General features: G+C 42.2%; 1 protein-coding gene across 13 annotated transcripts in view; it reads right to left on the bottom strand.

Annotated features, from left to right (window-relative positions):
• ptprsa (protein tyrosine phosphatase receptor type Sa) overlaps positions 1-21,023 on the bottom strand; it is a 278,016-nt gene that overhangs the window by 249,242 nt on the left and 7,751 nt on the right. Inside the window, exon 1 of one of the 13 annotated variants that reach the window (XM_074634607.1) lies at positions 16,630-16,728. The exons of the other annotated variants lie outside the window; for them this stretch is intronic. The gene's annotated coding sequence lies outside the window, so the exon portion shown is untranslated. Of the gene's footprint in view, positions 1-16,629; positions 16,729-21,023 lie in introns of those variants that run through there. 13 annotated transcript variants of the gene reach the window in all.

Here is a 21,023-nt window from a genome sequence, read left to right on the forward strand (position 1 = left end):
GGGCCCGTGATTGCATTCGACCGAAGCCCTCACAAAGATGTCGTACATCAAATGCCAACAGATAAAAAGCCATCCGCGAAGAGTTAATCAGCAGAGTAGCTTTCATGGCCACATCGCAATTTGTCTCAATATCATGAAAAGAAGACAGGCACTCATAAAAAAAAGCAGCAATATAAATAAATACATAGCCTAAATACATAGCCGCATTTGTGTTTCATGTAGTGCTGAAAGTGATGTTATCTCAGACTACTCCGTGGCTGCCAGGGCTGCTTTTATCTTACCATTTGCCAATACCGCCTGACCTTGAGAGTGAGCTAGGTGTGTGTGTCTGTGTGTGTGTGTAAACACTTTTGTGTCTGCTTTGGTACTCTTGTATATGTGTCAATGCCTGAGTGCCCTGACGTCCCCCCTCCCTCCCCTCTCATTTCGCTGATACACTTGGGTTTGAGAGCGTGACCAATTTGCATTCTGAGTCACAGAGGAAATGCCAGCACGAGAGGCTGTTTAAGCATTTTTGCATACTTGCCACCTCGTACCTGGTAGGACGTGCTGGTGTGATCTTCATGGAGTGGCACGCTGGGTGAGAATGAGACTTAATCACGATAGCTGTTAACCCCCGTTTCCGACCTCTTGTACCAGCCACCACATTTCAATAAAAGCTAATACGGCGGCCCCACAAAACGCCAGTGAAACAGGCAAAAAGATCAATGGAGGAACACGGTATTTAACCCGGGCAAAGGGGCCTGCCAAATACTCCAAACTGCACATGGAGCCACTTGAAAGACTTCCGCTTGAATGACTGTTCCAGGGATTATCCAGACTGGAGACTACACTGAATTACAATGTCTTTGAATCATGTAGTTATGGTATGGACTGTGATGCAAAATGCTATGGAAAAAAATGTGATTTCAACATTTTGGATCACATCAATTACTTTATGATATGAGCATACATCAGGGAAGCTAACAGTATCCGCTTATCTCGGTAATCTTGGCATTCTGGGACATCTTTTCCCCTGAGGAGTTCTAGCTTTTTGTGATTTGGAAACTGCAGCAACCAGCTGAACTGGAAAGCCTACACATATATAGCACCTCTTGTCATCGGCATTACATTTGTTACACTGCTTTGGGCATTATTTAGGTCAAAATGAATTCCTTAACATTAACATTACATTACATAACATTTCTAAAATGTACTAGTTTCCAAACACCACCAGCTTGTTAGCAAAATAATTAAATAATCAACGCAATCTTATGGGAAGGCGTATAAATACATTGCGCGTGTCATGAGGACGCATTTTAGGCTTTTCGCGTGTCATTTGTGCGGTGCTCTTTGCTTGTCAGGTTTAGGTAGCAAAACCACTTAGTTTTAGGAAAAACGTACATAGGTAAACAAAGTAAAATACGTACAGAACTAACGTAACATAGCCTAACTACGGAAAACACGTCACACACGTCACTAATGTTAGTTACAAAAAACACCGTTCTCCTGATAAAAAGGTCCTGTGTTTATTGGACCCATCCACCATAAGCAGTCTTTCTCACTTTTTATTCTACGTCACTAGCTCTGAGCGTAGCATATTTACGTGGATATGTTTATGTGAACAGAATGCATGGCGTACAAATGACACGCCATAAGCAACAACGTCGTTCTTATTTCATGCTACATGCCTTGCAATTTATTGTGTCATTCATGCACCGTTTTGCGCGACCGGGATGAAATAATAAAAAAGAATAATTGTGCCTTTAACTAACAAGTCATTTTAGGGAACACTTAGCATTTGAATCAGTTCCAACGAAAAGAAAATGCTTTAGAAAATCATTGGCTTGTAACGCTTTTACAAACTGGATCCTCATGTTTTACAGTTACCACTTACAATAGCCCTTACATACCAATATGCTATATTTAGAAATATCTCAGTGAAAAGGCCTCTTTGGTTTTTAACCTACTTTAACAACGGCTGACCTGCTGTTATTACTGGAAGTCACTTCTGTTCCTTGCATATAGTTAGCATTTGGCATGCTATCCACATTCTAACCTTGTTTCAGCTCTCTTTGGAGCAGTCCATCCACCTTGGCAGTGGACAGGCTCGATTATGTTCAAGGCTGAGACATCCCGGGGGTGAAATTCCTCATCTCCTCCTGGAAATCTAGACGCTAGTTCATTTGCTCTCAGGACACGTCGACCCAGACCGTCACAATCAATTGTGTCAGTCTGCATTGACACAAGCGTCTGTCACCAACCATTTACCTATACAATGAAGGCAGCGCTCAGTTATACTGACTTCTCTTTGTGGTTATGCTTATATGACTAAGGCCACAACCTCTGCATTATGCTCTTTTGAGTTACAGTGAGATGTCTACACACTGATATAAAATGCTGGCTGTGGTGCATTTATAGTGTCCTCCAGAGTAGTAGCATGTTACATGTCCTGTATCGCACTGTATTTCCATTTACTTTTTTTTTCTCTCTCTGCACTGGGGGTCACCAAGCCAACTATCTGTAAACATCTGATAGATTTGATATTTCAAAATCCAATTCTTCACACACACATAAACATGCACATCCCCCCACAGATCCCAAAGGCACCGTGTCCTTGGGAGATCGAAGTTTCGTCGAGCTGTTCATCAGACATCTGCTAAGCGCCTCATCATGAAAGCGCCGAGGTTTATTCCCTCGCGTTGCCGTGCCAAGAACAACTGGCAGGCGCAAAGAAACCTTCCACTCTGCCACCAAGGTTAGGTGAATGACAATGCTGAGTTACTGAGACACAGGAGAAGGGAGGAGACAGCCATAGAGGTAGTCAAAACAGGAGAGGTAGGCTACAGTCACGTCCATCTGTATATTCTTTTCCTGTCCCTTTTTTACTTCCATCTCTTTCTAGAATTCCTCGCCGCCTCTTTTGCCTCCACGTTCCCCCTTAGTTTTTTTTCTCTGTTTATATCTCCTCATTGTGACTGTCAAAACACTCACAACAGAAAAACAATGCTCCTCTCCCCACTCGCAATTGTGTCTGCCTTACTTTCCTTGTCCGCATCTCTTTCTCTCACTTCAGGAAAGAGGGGAGCTAATGCTGTCTCTGCATTATTAATCGTCAACCAGGAGCAACCGGTGCTGCAAATGATCCAAACGAAGGTCAAACAGGAGCATTGGCCAGCCCAGAAACCCAACCCAGCTTCACTCCATTCTCTCTTGAATTTGGAAGAGAGAGATGGAGGAAAGAGGATGTAAAATATATGCGCAAAACTGGGCATTCCCACCGTAAACTCCATAAATACATTGCCAAATTAGGATTTGTTGGCATATCCAGAACTGATCACTACTTTGCTGTGGTCTGAATGCATACTTGCAAACCCTCCCTATTTTCCCGGGGTCACAATTCTCCCGTATTTCTCCCGATTAATGACAAATTTTCACACTTTTTTTTCCTTTTCGTTATCTAAGCCTGTTTCTGGAACTGAACAGTGTGTATAATCCCCACAGTCTCCACCCGGACGACGATAGAGCTACACCACTGTCGTTTCCCGACAGAAAAAAAAGAATGAATATTAGTTCATGCTAGAGATTCACACCAGAGGGGCAAATTATTCAGTTTTCCTCCCTGGGAGTTAAATGTAAAATCAAAAGTTTAACATAAAAATGTTGTTGCAGTGTACTTATTATTTTGTTAATTTCACACGAAGGAAACAAAGTCTCTGAAACTCAAATTTTTCTGGGGGAGTACGATCACACCCCCCGCTTTGGTTTTGAAATCCTCCCTTTTTTTAAGGTCTCAAGGTTGGCAAGTACATCTGAATGTACAAATGTTAACAGTTGAGATAAAGCATCAAAAGCCAATCACATGCATCTCCAGCAGTATTAAAGCGACCACAGTCATAAGAACGTGTCTAAGGTGTCTAATAATTCAAAGTGATTACCTAGCAGAGGATACAGGGACAGAGGACAATCAGCATCATGTCCTATGGATTATCCGTTTTTGTTTTTGAGAGGGAGAGTCATTTGCATTCAGGGCAACTAGCTGGTGTTCTTTTCTAGATTGATTTACAACACCTGTAGGTGCCTGAATGTCGTACAACACCACTAAAAACAATATTAAGATGCCCAATAGTCAGAGCAACAGTTACACTGTCTGATAGATAAGGTCTACATTACGACTGGCTGGGAAAGTAGAGAATATGTATAAGTTGCTGGAGAGTTTTCAACATTGAAAGAGGAGGAAGATGTAAGAAGTAAAGAGGGCATCATTTAGAAAGAGAGGAAAGTGAAAGAGGGAAGGACATGATGTTTTTCTTGAAGAGACAAATTGACTACATTTACTCTTTTTTTACTCGTCTTTTACTACAAAGGACAGAGTAAATGTGACATGATGGCGTATCTGGGTTAGTTATTCAGAAGGGGATTGTGGGCAGACTGATTGCACTATTAGAGAGAGTAAAAAACCCACAAAATCCGGTTTTCACAAATATGAGGAGGAAAATCAAATTCACTTTTGAAATGTTTGTTTACTTTCCTTTTTTTAAGCACTTGCCGTGCTTAGAGATGCTCTCCATGCTCGACCCATTAGCAATGTTATTTGGCCATTGGCATTTAATTTCAACATTAAAAGTCAAATCTGCACTCATGTCACAACAATGGAATAAAATATCTTCAGAAGTGCAACACTCTTTTCTCAAGTTCTAATGTGTAGATGGTTTTGCACTGTAGCTTTTGATTACCTTTACAGTACATGTACTACATACTGTACATGCACTAACACGATTGCTACCAAAATGAAGTGTGGCAAAGTCTGTTTAAGCCATTGGTGGCCAAACTATGGCCCGCTGCCCATTTTTAAATAGCCCGCGGTGAATATTTAAAAATAAACTAGAATATGGCTTGAGCATAATTCAAATAAACTGCACTGTATGTACATTGCACTTTGTAGTCTGAACAGTAGATATTGCTGCCATTTTGAACAACCACTTGACCTAGATTGACTACTAGTCAATGAAAACATTTGTCACGGCTGATTATGTAAATATAGTGGAACTGAAAAGATAGCGAGTGAGTGAAGAAAATTTCAGAAACGTTGGGAAAATTAGTCCTTTTTCACAGAAGTCAAGGGGAGTGTTTGCCTAATTTGCAAGGAATCTGTTGCGGTGATGAAAGAGTATAATGTTAGAAGACACTATGAAAGTTAACATCAGTCCGGAGGCCAAACAATCGGCCAATTCCGAACAGGCAATGCACTAGTCTTCTATAAATACAATATTCAATACCATTGCTATGCAGACAACACGCAAATGAATGTCCCATTAAAAAACAGTAAATTAAGCAATATTCATCAGTTACTATCATGTCTGCTAGACATCCCAAAACCTTCACCAGCAAAATGAAAAGAAAAATAATTCTCCCCGGTCCCCCAAAAGTCGATCTCTATTTTAGAAAAACATCTTGTCTCCTTGTCTACAAATGTTAAACCTGCAGCCAGAAACTCGGGTGTCGTATTTGACAGTGACCTTTCATTTGAAAAGCAGGTTACAAGGGTCGTTCAATCATGTTTTTATCAGATGAGAAGCATCTCAAAAAATCAGGTCTTTCCATCTCAGTTGACCTGAGAAGGTCATTCATGCTTTTATTTCATCTCGGTTAGATTATTGTAATTCATTGTATTGAGGGTTAAGTCAAAAAAGCATCTCACACCTCTTAGGTGGTACAAACGCAGCTGCTTGGCTTTTAGCAAATACTAGAAGACAAGATCATATCAGCCCTGTTTCAGCCTCCCCTTCACATGGTTACCAGTAAGTGTTAGAGTTGATTTTCAGATTTTACTGATTACTTTTAAAGCACTTTGCTGAATTGCTGCTCCCCTGTGAGTCATAGTGCAGCCTCACATCCTCAGACAGGGTTTTACTGGCTGTTCCTAAGTCCCGGCTCAAACCTAAATGTGACCGGGCTTTTGTTTTCAGGACCCCTCAGATCTAGAACTCACATGCCTGAGCATCTGAGACTTGCAGAATCAGAAACATCTTTTAAATCACTTCACAAAACGTATCTTTAAGAAAAGCTTTTTATTACATAATTTTATTTCCAACACGTCTCATCTTTTTGATGTTATTACTTGTGGGTTTTTTATTATTTTCTATTATTGTAATTGTTTGATGTTATTTCATTGCAGTCCTGAAATGTGTTTTATTCCTGTTTCAACCTTGTAAAGCACTTAGTAACTTTATTTTGAAAGGCACTGTATGAATAAAGTTCATTATTATTATTCTCTGTTCTCTGGTTTCTTTGGATGAAATCAAAGTTCAACTAACATTAATTCAAGTTTAATGCAGGGGTGCTATTTGTATATGAACCAACAGCTTCCACTTCAAAAACTCTTATTTTGATATCCACTTGGCTGTTGGACTCTAAAAATCTTTACAATGTTAGATTACTTCAGAACTGGCCTATACTCAACGTTTTTACTCATTTGTAATTAGTAATGTGAGTGCAATCCCACAGGAGGGATAGTAAAGAGGATAAATAACTTTTTACAGCCAACAACTGTTGTTAATTCTCCCGTTATTCAGATTGATATTCTGTTTACTGCAGATGACAGATAGTAAAAAATAGGACGACGTACACCATTAGTTTGTTGCTTTGTTTCTGTGCCATACATACACTGACCCATTGCACCCATGACATGCCAGAAGAATGTGTGGAATGGAGTGAGGTAGGTGGTAGCGCATACCAAATGCATAAAAGCTGGCGTAAATGACTTTTATCTTGACCTTAATCTAAACACACCACTATGAATAATGGACCAAATGCTGCTCGTCCAACTTATCACAAAGTAAAGCTGTACTAGATAGGTCAGATGCTATATTCACTCACTAGTTTTGCACACTTAAAAAATCCTGGTGTTAGGACCGGTCAGTGCTATAAAATCGTTGCACGGTTAACGGATACAAATTTATGAGCAATTCAAGCTGTCTCCTACACAGCAGGGATCCCTGTCCAGAGAAACCTGCATGTCTCACCAGTATTAGAGCCTCCATTTATCCATTTATGGTTTACTTTAAAGGTGCTAAATGTGAGATTGGGAGCATTTCTATTGCCCCAACATGGCGACGGCTGAGCCGGTAACAGCACTAACAGGGAAACAAAGGCAACAGTGCTGACAGAGCTAGCTGTGTTAACCTGGGGAGGAACCGGAGGGCGGGTGCTACGCTTCTGCGAAGGCACCAATGATCGGGACGGCGTTATCTGCCGTATGAGAGCAGTGCAGAGCAGTTGCCATGAGCTAGTGCGGCTGGCCGGCATATGTCAACAAAGTAAGGAGAAACTCGGATTACAACACACAGAGGGGGAGAGAGACTTCATTCTCTGCTCAGGTAGACATTACTCCTCTATATCTTTACAAAGCAAGTAATCGTTTGGAGCTACTCTTTTAGACTCACAGTGTCCCACTGCAGCTTTAAGAAAGGGACAGTGCATCCACCAGCTGTGGAATAAATACATGAGGAGCCACAGCAAATGTCCAGAGATGTATGGGCTGTGGGGTAAGCTGGGGATTCCCCAAGGGGTCTCTGGCCTGTCGATAGGCTACAGCCTTTCTGTTGGAATCCAGGCTGAGAGACGAGCCATCCATCAGGCCTCAACTCGCACTATGAGGCATAGGGAGAAAAAACCCCAGGATGATTAATGTGCCTCCTGTGTGGTCAGTCTCTTTCTCCAGCACACACACACACACACAAGCAGAGGCACAGAAAAACGGACGTTTACACGTATACACCAACCTACGCAGGTGTTTGTACACGAGCAGAAACACGCACAGGGACACACACATTATTACCACAAGGCTACATAAGAGGATAGCAGATAACAAATGTCTGAGCTCTAGTCCTTTCTTGGCTAACCTCCGTGGTGAATAGAGGGGTATTGACTGTTGAAGAGTGAGACAGCTAGCTTTTATTAATAAACGCCCCTGCTGAGTCAACAGAGAGCCTCACAGCATGCTAAACACACACTGCCATCTGAAAAAAAAGTCACCATAGCTAACCATAACTCATAACCAGGTGTTGTTGTCTCAGTTACTGAGCTCAAATGAACATATTATGAAGGGCTTAATTGAAAAAAACAAGCCTATTTGGATCATAATTGCTACGTGGAATTCAAGAGTTAGTATTTTAGAAATAGGATTTACTATTGAGAAGCTGCAGCGTGATAATTATGTTCTCCACAGACAAAAACACATCACATCCCAAGGTAATTTATAAGGGAGCGGAATTCTAAAAAAAAAAAAAAGAAAGAAAAAAGAAATCCAAAAAATCCAATCCTGTTATATCATGACACAAATATTGTGATGCAGGATTTTGGCTACTGTACACCACTTAGTTTTATGTTCAAACCTCTTCCACAATTCCTCTCCTTAAATACCTCCATTTTACATTTTGATGGGAGTCCAGGCGCCTGTAAAATGAAAGCTCCTCTGATTCTTCCCTAATGGTCCTTTTCCAAGCTTTCTAGTCGGTACAATGGAATGAATACAATGGGGATCTGTTCCATTGTGAGCGAACAGGGTAGTTCGGCCATTAAAAGCTCCACACTCAAGTGGATTCATTTTTGTCTGGCCACAAAGGAGGCCGGCGAGCTTATAAGCCGCACATTAATATGACCACAGATCAATGGGGCTGGGAGCAGTCTGAAGGTATTGTTGATGTATTGGCTGGATTTACGGGGCTGCAGAGATGGATGTGGGCTAGGGTTGACTGGAAGACCTCTAATCCTTTGACTAGGAACAATTTATGGACAGAAAGACATGATTTAGATTAAAGGTTCTAATTTTAGAGAGTAATTCACTCGAATAAATTGAGCGATCACTGCCATTTTGACCCATGCTTTAATGATTTGTATCATCTAACTAAATCTAAATGTAATGAAATGAAACCCAGGGGTACAATTCTTCACACTAGTGATGCCCAGGAAGCTACTTCATAGACATCACCATATAATAATAATACACGCTGCCGTTTGTACTGTGTTTTGTACTGTGTGCACAGCAAATTACTTTTATTATTATTTTTTTCATAGTGTTGTAATTGTTTTAATGTTGCCTCGCTGCAAAATGAAATTTCTTCTTGTGGGACGGGAGATCGTAACTGAACTGAATGAAACTCATGTGTAGTTATATGATTCAAGGTAGTGTAACTTTACAAGCTATAAAACACAGTTCATTTAGAACTGCTCATTATGTATTAATAACAAACCTACAAAAGTACAAAGTGAACTATGTATTAAGTAATTAAATTACTTATATTGGTGTGAGAATAAATAAATAAAATTGTTGTAGTCAGAGTAACGTGACATCATATCCGAGACAACAAAGCAAAAAACGGCGGAGGGTCCGCGTGGAAACGACCTGTAAGTTAAATCCAACGTGGTAAATGCTACACATACAGTAAAGTATGGAAACACTTTGGGTTTCACACATTGCAGCAAAAGCGGAGCTGGACATTGTGGCATATTACAGTAACGTGTCGTCACTCGCATCTCCGTGGTCAAATCAGCCGACGCTACAACTGTAGGGCACCCATATACTGACATTTGTGTTAAATGCATTCAGACGGCCCCGATGGAGCTGAACATGGATATATAAAGAGAACGGAGCTGACGGGAGAGCTAGTGACGGGCGAAGTTTGCGGAAGTATACACCCTTGACTACGTCCGGTTTTCAAAATAATTTGTTAAAAAAAGGAACTGCATATACAATATACTGTACGTATGTGGAATTTACATTGATTGGATTATATCCCTGATAAATTAAAAGAAAGTCCCTAGAAGTGTATGATTCAACTTTTTTCCATGGTCTAGTGTTAAAAAAGTTAACAAACGCAATAAATGGTGATATCGAATCGCAATACTTGTAGAATCGCAAAACTTAAAAATCGCAATACATATCAAATCGCCACCCACGCATTGTGATAGTATCGAATCGGGAGAGAGGTGTATCGCCCCAGCCCTATAAAAGTATGAAGTAAGTACACATGCAATGTATATTTGGGAGATTCATACAGGAGAGTTACTCAGGTGTGTGCTGTATTGACTTGAGTTAAAGATGAAATATGCCTCTCTGATGGAGTTTCAAGGTTGTTTCAACACTATTTCTGAGTCAATACAAATCAATATGATGACGTGTCAAGACTCACCATCTGAATAAAGAACCTGTTTAAACAGGTTTTCTTTTTGTGATTAATTCAATAGAAACTAACAAATGATCCCATTAGAACACCTATACCACTGACATTTTGTCTTGCATAAAGAAAAATCTGAGTTTAAGACTAAATGCCACATTTAATGACTTCCTTTTTGTTTGCATCCTCGGTGTTACAGGAAGCACTCCTTATTCTGTTTATGTAAATCACTTTCCAGAGATCACCTGTCAATCAAACAGTGCTACTTCTCCTCTGGATTCTCTCTTCTTTCCTTTTGTTCAGCCACGGTGGATATTTATTCATAAGAAACTGTCGCAGATTGTTACTTCAAGCAAGCCGAAGATCGGGGCGTGTTTTGAACCGCCATTGAGTTTGACATATCAGAACGGGTAATAGAAAAAATATCCAGTGGTTCCCGAGCCGGAGTGGTTTTTAGGACCGTTCTGTCTGTTACTCTGTCCCGGTCTGGGCGGGGCTCCGCTGGCCCCGGGCCCCGGACTATCAGTCAGGCTGATGTATAGGTCCACAGGGTACAAATGAAACCTGTCACAACAAGGGTAATGATGTCAGAGTCACTATAGCTCACCGCTGGAGGAGCAGAGACGAGGGAGACGAGGTGATAGGAGGATGTGGGGAAAAGAGAAGAGGGTTGAGGAGAGAGAACGGAAAGAAGGGAGGAGGAGACTGAGTTGAAAGTAAGGGAGGAAGCAGGAGAGATGAGGAAGGGGAGGCAAGAAGGAGCGAGGAGAGATAACAGAAAAGGAGAAAATAGGAGGATTGGAGCATGAGCAGGGATAGACTATAGAAAGAGGAGAAAGAAGGGTGAGGAAGAAGTAGGCCGAGAGAGATAGAGGTGAGGGTGGATAGATGAACTGAAAGGAATGGGGGGCAGAAAAGGAGTGGACAGTGGAGAAGAAGGAGAAGAAGGAAAGAAGGGGAGAGTAGATGGAAGAGGGGGAGTAGGGGATGGATTCAGATCTGGATTAGCAGAGATGGAGAAAAAAGAGGCGTGGGAATAGAACATCTAATGTGTGACCTTGAGAACAATATTTAGACAATATATTCTCAACTCAAGGTCATTTGAGTATTTTTCTGGAACTTTTTCTTTTTTTTTTGTTTTGTAATTCAGGAAATGTAAATCCGATTTTATTGTCACACATTGTACACAGCACAGCACACAATGAAATTTAATCTCTGGATTTAACCGATCCTAGTATTACAGTAGGAGCAGCGAGCAGATACTATACAGTGCAGGGGGAGCAGTATGGGGGGGTTGGTTCCTTGCTCAAGGTCACCTCTGCAGTGCCCAGGAGGCAAACTAGCATCTCTTCAGCTACCGGTCCACACTCCGTACTTGATCCGTGCTGGGACTTAAATCGGCGACCCTACCCTAACTCACTTTCCCAATCAGGCAAGTGGTAAAAATGAATAAAACACATCGTTTTTTGTTGTTATTTCATAACCACTAAAAAATAAAACTATTTGTATAGGGGCAAGTAAAAGTTGACTTCAGGCAAGTACATTTCTGACCCAAACGTTAATGTTGTGAACTAAATATACACACAAACCAACAGTGGTAGACGAGGCTCCATTCATCCTGGCAGTTGAAACCTGTGTCCTCTCTCTCTCTCTCTCTCTCTCTGATACCTCCATGTTGCCTCATCCTTTCTCCGTCTCTCTTTCATTCTCTCTCTGTCCTCATCCTCCATTATCATTGACATCATCCTTTCTGTCGCGCTCTCCCCACCGTCCCACCCCACCCGCAACACATACATACACATACACACGGAGGCTGCCAGCATCCTCCCTGCCTTCTCCTTTATGGCAATCTCTCTCCATCTCAAGACGTGGCCACTAATGGATTGAAAGTCTTGGGGAAGAGGCTACAGTCATTTAAAGATTAATGTCAGGCCTGGTATTCTGAAGGGCAGTCAGACCCAGCCTCTCTGTGTGTGTGTGTGTGTGTGTGTGTGTGCCCAGTAAAGGACATGCACATGTCATCTCTGCAAAGATGCTCTCTTCATTATCAGCCATTAGGCAAAGACTCAGAGAGAGGAAGCAAGAAAGGGTTAGCTGGCTGGCCCATATAAGCACATATCATAGCTTGTCACTTTCTTCTCTATACCCACTACTACATAGCCATTAAAACCAAGGACTTTCATCAATTATTATACCTCACTTGCACATAAGTATGACTACGTTCTTCACTGTCTTTGAAATATGCCTTTTTTCTTTAACGAACGTCAGCCTTAACCAGTGATTTCATCTTCTATTGAGCATTAAAGCTACACTAGATATGCTTTGCATTCATTCATCCAGCTTAAGCTACAGTAGTGCTGTAATGGTTTGTGTATTCGTACCGAGCCGCCACGGCCTGGTGCACACAGAATACATGGTATGTAGATTAATGCCAGTTATGCGGAATCAAATTTCACAAGCACAAGTTTTAGCCTTACGCCGCTGATTGGTGTGCCAATCAATCAAACAATGGCGAGTGCAAATGAGACGCCAGAGCCGGAAGACCCGCCTTTTGTTTGGGAAAGAAATTACAGCAATCCTCAACTCCTCTCTGTAGCAGCGAGGCAGTGGAGATGGTGCATAAAAGATGCCTCTCCATGGTCGTTACTGCAAAACCTCACCTCAGTGAGTCACTTTAATACAAAGGTTTATACAGAAGTTGGCCCGCTAAAACAGTCATAGTTCTTTGCAATGACAATACACACAAAAATGGCCATCGTTCTGACCATCCTGCCCCATTGATTTGAATGGGAACGTCCGTTCTACTCTCATTCTACTTCTATGGGCTAAACATTTCTTGCAGTCAATGTTAAGTAAGAGTATAAACGGGCAGGGTGGACTCGTGGTAGGAAGACACATAACTGGCGTATCACATTTAATTATTAGAGCAGCCAAAACATCCTTGAGCAAGACACTGGACCCCTGGCTGCTAACGCTGTTCTTCAAATCCTTCTGAATAATAACAGCTGGGACAACAAAGCTGTGCTGTGCTACAAGGACACGATGAGATCAACAATGAATGCTGCAGCTTTTCAACCTGTAATCTTCTATTTTGAGGAAGTCCTTGATCAAAGAAACTTCAATTTAACACTTCGACGCTGAACATAAACACTGAGTTGAAATAAGGATATTTAGAAATGCCTCACATATGTGGGGTATAATATTTGCTTTACTTTAACTTAAAAAAGTGAATAGAAGTGAGAAACAGCAACAATTGATTTTCAAAGTACAATAAAATGACACATCAAATGCATCTTTTCCTGTATAGACATACAGCATCGCACAAGTGTGCGCTCTCTTAGATTTCGACTTCATACTTAAATGCAGCAGTGAAAGGAGAGGTAATTTGTGAAGCCTTTGTCCCACAGTGTCTTTAGATAAATCAATAGCAGAGGAGCTTATTTATTGTCCTCTCAAGCAACTGATCATTCCTATTCTTCCTGCAGTGGAAATTGAGGATGGACTCCTTGCAAATGCATTTTCTAATATTGAATAGCGAAGTAATCTGAGGGGCAGCCACCGAAAAATACACACACGCAGCAGAAATGATTATAGCAGTAAATACGGCACACAGACCACACATAAATAGATATACCGCACATGCTCGCACACAAACACACACAGAAATCCTTATATCTAAAGGACAAAGTGACACAAGTGCACGTACACTACCCTTCAAATACACATGCTGAGGCCGTGTCAAATAGTGGCTTTCATGTAAACCGAGCGACTGCCCCTCGGAATATCTGTGCACGTCCCTGCTTCGGAAAAAGACACTTTGAACATCTGTGGTGTGTGAAGCCAGTGAAAGCAGCAGCTAAATATTTAATGGGCCTGTCTGATGGTCATAATTGCTTTTAAGAACAATAGATGAAAACAAAGGGCGCCAGTGAAAAACTGCACCAGAGGTTAAAGCCACATCTCAGAGTGACAGAACAGAACAGGCTGGTTAGAGGGAGGGAGGGGGAGAGGAGGGAAGGGAAAGATGAAAAACAAGGGAGAGGCGCTCAAAAAATACACGACGGGTACCTATCAATGTTGAGTGGGACTGGCGTTTGTATAGGTCCCGGAACAGGCTGTGCACTTAAGAGCTATTTCTGGAAGGCAAAACATAGAAAGAAATATCGCTATAGCAGTGTAATGATGCAGAGTTAAGCTATACGCAATGTGATGTATTGTAAATCTTTTAACGTATAGGCACACTTGCTCAAAGTGATCTGCAGACCTGGTTGTTAACAGTTTCATTGAAAGCAGAAGCACATTTGCTATCTATCTGTCTCCTGTCAGCCCTGCCTGCTATCGCGGGTGGAAAATATGCCTGTAGTCATGGATGAGATTCACCTGCTCAAACACACATAGTATTGAGGTGGAGAGCTATCTTAACAGATCTATGTGGAAATGTATTGCTTTCATTTTCAGGGCTGAAGGGCCTGAACATAGGACGCTACATACAGAAGTGTCAGTCAAACAAAAGCTCTCCATGCGCTGCAGAGCGGAGGATGAGGAGAGGAGAGAGCTCTCCATGGTGATGTCAGATGGCTGTTGGGATAGCTCAGTAACGGAGGGTGCCAGAGCTGGACAGGTTCAGGTTGATTTTGCTGGTTTGCAGGCATTCACAAATCCAGACGGCAGTGATATTGCTGAGGCAATGTGATGCGGTATGATCAATTGTATGTTATCTATTAAGCATTACATAATTCATTATTAAACACTATGTATATAGACTTGTACATAATTGAAAATCTTTTGTCGAGCTTTCATTAATGCTGTTGTCATTTCTAAACCATTACACATCTTTTGTAATTATTATTTCAGTATCAATTATGTGAAATACAATGTGAAAAATGTTTAAATATGTCAGCTACAGACAAATACTATCAATAGATGCAATTAAGTGGAATAATTATATGTTTCTGCATTTTCAAATGAGTAAATTATACACATTATCATTATTATTAGCAGTGAATAAAGGTACCTCATGTGTAGGGAAATAAATGCTTTTTAAAAATGTACAAATGTTTTGATCTCTATGTCATGTTTTTTTAATGTTCAACTAATGATTCATAATCACAAATATAATAATTATTGTACAAAAATGCAAATTTTTCAGCATGTACAAATATCTTCTTTTTTTTTTCGTGGAGAAATGTGCCAGTCTTTTGATGAACTTCCACTGTTTTGTTTTTCCGAGCTGAATCTATATTGTTCAGTTGAGATCTTCATTTCATAATTTACGACGCAAACGTATAAAAACTTTTGAAGTCAGAGCCGAGGAGAGAGCGGCGCGGGGGAGACGAGCCGGGAGATGAGCTGGGAGACAACAGGGAGATGTAAATAACTAGACGTGGAGGAAAGAGGAAGGGAGGAACAACACAGGCAATCAGTGGGGATTGGGAATGGAGAGAGAGCTTGAGGAAACAAGAGAGAAAGAGAAACATGAGCACAGAGAAAAGAAGGAAGAGCTCAAGAGGCAAAGACGCAGAGAAGAGGAATGATGGACAAGGAACAGGAGGGAAAAAAATTAACTCACATGAAACAAGAGGCAGCTAGATAACCAGAGAGCTTTCTTTTTCTTTGTGTCAATTAAAACAGCACTTTAACAAAGGTACACAGGAGGAGGAGGAAAAGACATAGGATGGAGCTGAGCTGAGGTGTCGGAGAGGTCGGCGTTTCAGTTCACCCTGTCCTTCTGCTGTCCATCTCTCTGAGTGTTTTAGAGCTCACTGCCTGGCCACCGGTGCTGCACTGAGCTGCTTTTCTTTTCAAACAGTGACGACTGAATGCAGTAACCTAGCCTCCCCCGCTAACTCACTGACCGTAAACGTAGGAGGGGGAGAAAAAAGATGACATGGGAAGAAAGCATGCCTTCCATCGCTGGGAAGATGAATCAAACTGATGAACGGGACGGCTCTGAAAAATCGGCAGTCCTATTTGGGGTTTGTCAAAGGTCTGACTGATTTATTTGGCGTGAAATGATGGAAGGCAGGGTTCTCCATTTCCATGTTTTCATTCCAGACAAGCAGGGCAAGCTAGGGGGCGATTGGAAAGAGATTTCTGTGTGCATTTCTTGCTTTTTCTGACTCCAGGGCTTGTAAAAGAAAGAAAAGGGCTTGGATGGGGAAAGAAAAGGACAGAGTGGGGGGTAAAAGAGGTCAGAAGAGAGACAGAGGAAAGAAAAGCGAGAGGGTCAGGGGCAAAAAGTGGGAGAAAGCAGATGGAGAATAAGAAGCAGATAGGTTCAACTCTCATTAGCTCGCCTGCCACACGCTGTGCCACAAAAGCAATGCACCTCCCAAGGACATGAATTAAACAGAGAGCCAACTTCCTCAGAGGAAAAGCAGCCCTGCCAGCACTTAGCCAGGCCTCATAAACAACCAGCTCGCGTTTGTCACTTCCTCTTCACCCCAACAAAGCGACAGCAGAAATAAATTACCTTTAAGTAGACCTCGCTCCTCCTCTCCCTCAGCGTCCTGTAGCTGACGGCGCAAACTGATGGACAGCGGAAAAAAGGTAAAAGTCAGGTGGCAGACTGCTGCCTTATGTTAGAGTCCTCACAATGGCAGCCGGCATAAAAGTCCTCCTCTCTGTATTTATTCTGCCTCATTGCTTCATTTCGATAGGAATTTAGGCAGTCAGTCCTTACCGGAAGACTTTCAAGAAGTACCTGAGAAGTTCATGAGATTAGTTTGACTTCCTAGGAAGCAGTGCCCTAACAAAAACCATGTGACGGTAAAATGATCAAGATGTGTAAGAGCAAAGAAGAGAAAACAAATTGAGTTTATTCTGCCTCATTGCTTCATTTCGATAGGAATTTAGGAAATCAGTCCTTACCGGAAGACTTTCAAGAAGTACAATCGTGAGATTAGTTTGACTTTCTAGGAAGCAGTGCCATAACAAAAACCATGTGTCGGTAAAATGATCCAGATGTGTAAGAGCAAAGAAGAGAAAACAAATTGAGTGAGTTCTATAAAGAGAATAGCTTTGGAGAGGTGTTGTACTATACTTGGCAAGATGTTTTCTCTAGCTGCAAACAAATCGGAAATGAAAAATATTCAGCTGGAGTGAAGCAACATCCTGCATTACTGAGAGTTCAACGGCACAATGAAAATTGTCCTGGGTTCAAAAAAAGTGGGACGCTTCTGGGTATTGAACAGAACAACTAAATGTTCTCACCCTTCCAGGAACTAGAGTGTTCCTTGTAATGACCGCTAAAGAGAGAAAAAAAAGTTTTTTTCCAAGCGCTTTCTCTCGGGATTAGAGTCAGAGTTCAGACAGGGTGTCGTAGGAGAGGGGAGGGAATGTTATAGGCTCCAAGTCCTACATCTGTGAAAGACACCTAATGAAAGGTAAAGGTCTGACTCGAGGCAAGGCTCATGAAAGGAGATACATCTGAGTAATACACAAGTATGCTTACCTCCCATCCCCCCTATCCCCTCACTTTCTCCAAACCCCTGAGCTCCAAAGCGTGACCTGAAGTTGCTCCAAAACCTCTCCATCACCTCCTACCACAGCTGTGATACACTTTTCCCTGGAAACTCCCTCACAAAAAAAGAGAGAGAGAAAAGAACAAGAACAAGAGGCAGGCTATACTCAAATTCCTAACATGCCAGTAATGCTATGAGTTTGAAAAGCCACATCTATCATCAATCATCCTGCACACTGTGCCGGACAGGAATCGCAAAACACAGTTGCACCTGGATGCATCAGCCAGAGGGGCCACCCATACACTTATCTGTGTATGGAACCATTCACTAAAGCACCTTAGTTAATGAACGATCTCGTTGGTGTGAAACAACAAAAATGAGAGCATGAGGAAGGTTTTTCTTCCCTTCTTCTAGCCCCCCCCCCCCTCCTCTGATTCTCCTCAGCACCCCCGTTAGCGTTGGGAGCTTGGCTGGGGTCCTGCCATTAAAGGCTGTTATTGAGCTCGCCTCTGGAGAAAACACAGGTTTGTTAATCAAGCGAAGGCAAAACAATTACTAGAATCCGATAATCAATGGCCGCGGACAAACAATAAATCCTCGGTGGCTGCTTCGGAGAACGACAAGTGGTGGGAAAATGGGGTCCTACTAATTAAACAGAGAACCTGCTGGTATGCTATCGTTAGCTAATAGCTATGCCGTATACACCGTTTAGCCCATCTGATTATAGGCTGTTTGACACAGCCAACGTAATAGCCTTTGCAAAGTCCTTTTTTTCCTGCATGCCTGCTAAACTACAGCTCCATTCCTTTGAGGTTGCGTCTCCTTTTGTTAGCTGTGAGAAATCAATGTGGGAGTCTTCCAGAGAGTTTATGTTGTTAAGTTATGAATCTAAATATCATTAAAAATTAAATGTCCGCAGCATTATTGTAAGGTAGATAAAACTTCTAAAATGCTAAATATACTAAATGAAGAGAAGAGGTACTTCTAGAAGGGCTGCTACTGCCTGAGGTGGAGGAGCTCATGTCCAAATTGTGGAAATTGTACTTAAAACGTCTACGTTATGTTTCAGCAAAATCTTTAGAGAGGTCACAGGGGTCAGAGCCCTTGTGAAATAAGGGTATACCCTTTCAAAATGTGCCAGACGTAATCAAACCGACCGTAGAAAATGGAAATTTCAATTCCAGTTGTCTTCCGCTGGATCAGAAATCCGGATTCGGCAGCAGGCGATGGGCGGAAAGCCTTAATGGTGCTGGGAATTACAGCAATAGGAAGAGAGCTCGATGATGAATGCCGGGGGAACCAGGTAAGACAAATCTGTCTGGATTTATGACAGCCGAGTGTGAGCTGCTAAGCAGACTATAGACCGGGCAAACAGCGGGGAGTTTATGATATGTAGCTCTGAGCGTACAGTTTCAGTATGCTGCAAAAAAACAACATTTGGCCACTTAAACTATGAAAGAAATCTGCCAATGGGATGGAATCGTCTTGTTTCTTGTGTCATCTTGAAACAGGTGGAGTGAAGTGTTGCATTAAAGCTGTAGTAAGCAGATTGAAAAAAGTTATTTTTATAAAACGGTCACTATATCCTGACAGTAGTGCATTAGACAGGTAATCTGAAAAAAATCATGTGCCTCTGTGTCCTCCGGTGCTCCTAATGGCATCTGCAAGATTTCACAGACCGGAGGAAAACAACCAATCAGAGCCGAGCTGGAGCCTTGCCGTCTCTGAGCTGGCTGTCAATCACTCGCCAACTCCGATCAAATGGTCAAACTAGGCAGAGTGATTGAACAAAGAACATAGATTTTTTTAAAGCATGAAAACAGCCATGAGGAGGTGCAGAAGTCTAGCTTTCTCTCAGAACACTTGAATTACAATATGCTGAAAGGTTATTAAGGGATTTTTGCCCAATGATGCCAAAAATATTCTGCCTACTGCGAGTTAAAGGTGAGTGTAGCAGAAATAACGATCAACTACACAGACAGTCAAGCTGACGTGTCTGAACGTAGCACAATAGCAACCACAACTTTGCCATGATCAATAGTTGTTCATGACTTGCTTTAAAAAGGTCCCATTCTCCACCCTCTTCCTATAGGCTATACATCTATATCTCTGCCTCATTTCCAGTCATCTCTTCCTCTTCGTCTCATCTATAATTCCACCTTGTTTCCTGTCATGCTTCCTGAACTCTTCCAGCTAATCTCTCCTTCCCTACCTCCCTTTCCTTCTTCACCTACCTTTTCTTCTGTTCCCTCCTCCTTTCCTAAGATATCTTGTTGTATCTCTCTTCTTTCTACCATTTACTCCAACTTTCCTTCTCAACTCATCTCCTCATTCCTTCCCTTCTCTCCTTCTCATCCCTCTTTTATTCTTATTTCTTTATTCATCTATCCCTCCATGACCCTCCATCTCGTTTCTCCTTGCCACGTTTCCCTCCTCCTCCTCCCTCAGTCTTTGCATTCTTTCATAAATTCCTCCATCTGATCTGCTCTGTTTCAGCTGTCTCTTCCTAAACTTGTTTGTCATCCCTTATCATAACTCTCCATTGACATTCCTGCATGCATCTCTACATTACTGTATGTGCATTACATGTTTCTCATCCTTTCCTCACCTTCCTGCCTCCCTCCCCTTCTCCTTCTTTTTTTCAACTCTACCACTTTCTTCTCAACTACTTCTACCTGCATCCCTCAGTGTCATTTACCTGCCCTTCATTTCCTCCTTCCTTCCTTCCTTTCCTTCCTCCATCCCTCCTCACATGTCCTCTCCTTCCCTCTGCCATGTCTCCTTTTCCACCCTCTGTGTCTCCCTTGCACTCCTGCAAATCCACAGTTCACAGGTTTCCCAGGGCACATTGTTGCATCCCAACGGAAGCTTGCACAGCATTCTGCCATAAATAATTGAAGAGGCCCCACATGGCCAGGCACGCTCAGTCTAAATGGATTATTCTGGGAGAGATCAATGCCGGCCTGTGAGGGTTTTATTAGGGCCTGCAGATGAAACGTACAAGGCCACCGCCAATGCTCTCCTCTCTCTCTGTCTTAATTCTGCCCTGCTCTAGCGTGACACTCTACACACCTCTTCCTCCTCCTCCTCCTCTTCGACGGCACTATCCACCCACTTCTGGTGACGACCCCGTCACGCCACAAGAGGACCATGGCCCACGCCTTACAGTACAGCTCTGAATTAAACATAAATGACTGTCCAAGACAGTCTATGAATCATTCATTCTTTATGATGCCTTTGACTATGATGCAGGCCAGTGGTAAACGGGCCAGACAGCGTTTTGTTATTCCTGCCATTGTCGAATTGCATCATCCTCACAGATCCCCACCATCCCCATCAGCAGCCGCTCAGCAGCATGGCGGGAAACATCCGGCGATACCCACTGGAGTTGTCGTGGGCAAGA

Source organism: Sebastes fasciatus, chromosome 5, assembly GCF_043250625.1.
Source record: "Sebastes fasciatus isolate fSebFas1 chromosome 5, fSebFas1.pri, whole genome shotgun sequence".
Lineage (NCBI taxonomy): Eukaryota > Metazoa > Chordata > Actinopteri > Perciformes > Sebastidae > Sebastes > Sebastes fasciatus.